Source organism: Alnus glutinosa, chromosome 5 (assembly GCF_958979055.1).
Source record: "Alnus glutinosa chromosome 5, dhAlnGlut1.1, whole genome shotgun sequence".
Classification (NCBI taxonomy): Eukaryota; Viridiplantae; Streptophyta; class Magnoliopsida; order Fagales; family Betulaceae; genus Alnus; species Alnus glutinosa.
In genome coordinates, this window is record NC_084890.1 from 6,098,224 (window position 1) to 6,100,413 (window position 2,190).

General features: G+C 33.7%; 1 long non-coding RNA gene across 1 annotated transcript; it reads left to right on the plus strand.

The window, feature by feature from the left end:
- The first annotated feature begins 767 nt into the window (after window positions 1-767).
- LOC133867809 (uncharacterized) lies at window positions 768-1,726 on the plus strand. Its single transcript, XR_009900192.1, has 3 exons — window positions 768-1,246; window positions 1,368-1,392; window positions 1,544-1,726. It is a non-coding gene; the product is annotated as an uncharacterized LOC133867809 (long non-coding RNA).
- The last annotated feature ends 464 nt before the right edge of the window (window positions 1,727-2,190 follow it).

Sequence of the window (2,190 nt, forward strand, 5' to 3'; positions counted from 1 at the left end):
AGATTGCGTGGGGTCTCCTGTTTTTTCGTTAAACTCAAACTCTGGCCGATAATTATATATAGGAATTGTTAGAACGTGGAATTTGCTGGCAAAATGTGAATCTGATCAGACACCCACAATGAGATGGATTGTCTAGTTGGATGGAAATATTGACCCGATTTTCTTGGTAAACGATAATAATCTATCCTTTGTATTTAGTTGTGGGAATAAAATGTCTTTAATTTATCAAACTTGAAGAATTTCTTCTTTTTTTTTGTCAATATTACAGGATCCTAAACAAAGCTACTATGACCGGTGTTTGTTTATTTATTTATTTTTATTTTATTTTATTTTTGTAGCTACTCTTGACATCATCATGTTATCCCTTTTGTTGGGACGATAGCTGAAAGCGAAGGATGGGGGATTAAGAATTCAATTATAACAATTGGGAAAAAGAAAAAAAAAAGTTGTTTTCAAGCTTAATCATATATAACTAGATTCACATGGAACACTACATGATCATATTTTCAACTTGTCTACGTGTCATATTAGGAGTCTCTAGAGACCACTAAAGGCTAAAGAGTAGAGACAATGCTGCGTTTAATTTTTATTTTTTTTATAAGAATGTCGTCTGTACGTGTAATGTACAATATTGATTGAATATATATTTAGGAAGATATATATATATATATATATATATATACGCACACTACCAACTTGTTAAGAACATCATACATCAAACTGTTTAAATTTTGTACTCTATTTAAATATTTTTATCTAATCTTTCTTTATTCCTTTATTTATTCAAAAGTGAAGAAAAATTGGTGTACGTAGTTGGTGAAAGGAGGAGGAAAAAAAAAAACCCTTTTGGTTAGCTCTTGAATATCAACAATTACAGCAATGTCGGGTCTGATGTGTGGAGATCGAATTTGATGAGTTTTCACCAAAATTTGGTTAAAAGGACGTTTTGGCGAGGTTGATGAATCTTACACGTTGAAGCAAGCTGATAAGCATGGCCTAACTTTTTGTTCCTCGATCTCTTCAGTCTTCACGTGTCATGGTAACGTAAGCAAATTTCTTAATATTAGCGGTGTTCATGGCTTTCCCGGTTTGGTTCTTTTTCATGGCCAAGATTTTACAAACAACATCGTCCTTCATGCCAGATGAAATCGAACATCACGTGATATCTTCTGAGATTCATAACTACGCATAAACACAACGAAAGGTCTTCGTTTGCTACGTCCAATGTGGTAGCTAAGTTTTGGAGGTATCTGTCAAGTTGCCTCCGTTGAAATATGTTTTAATTTAAATTCCTCTGTTTTTGAACAACTCTACAACTAATTTAAACCGTTGCTGTTTTCGCATGCATTAAACAATTCATCGATCAGCTTTGGACGCATCCCAACGTTTTAGGTCAAGCACCTTTAACTTATATTTAATTATAAACTTTATTATTATTATTTTTTTTTTCAATTGCTAGTAATGATTGCTCTCAGTTTGTTTCAAATGCTAGTAACGAAGGAAATGACTGACAGCATGATCCAATCTTCTCCATTGTCTGCAGAATCTCCAATATTTGCTGGAGAATTGATTCCTAAACTACATAGACACCGGAGATCCATCTCATGTAAGGAGGTGTTGTGAAATTATTGTACCTATGTTGTACAAATATCATTTTTGTATTTGTTGACTTGTTCTTTGTAAAGATTGGAGCGGTTAATATATGAGATTTGATTCTTGCACTACACCATCACAACAACTGTACAACCCCTCACATGAGGGTGGGCCTAACATACTGGGGCACACCCTCATGTGAGAGGTTGTTGTGCAGTTGTTGTATTGGTGTTGTAAATCTAACATTTTCCTTAATATATAGCTTTATCATGAGGGGCAAACCTGCATAGGGCTAGGGAAGGCCCTTGGCCCAGGCCCCAAACCCTAAAATTTTCTCAGAAAAAAAAAAATAAAAATAATAAATTAAAAATAAAATAAAATAAAATTTTACCTCTTAATTTTTTAATTTTTTAAGTATTGTCCCTTCAAAATTTTTTGTTTTCAATTTGGCCCCTTCATTGTTACAAGCCTGGTCCACCGCTGTGTATCATGGTTAACAATAAGGATATGATCTAGCCTTGTTCAAAAAAAAAAAAAAGGATATGATCTAGCCGTTAGAGTAATATAGTGATCCATGAGGGTATCTACTATCTAGCC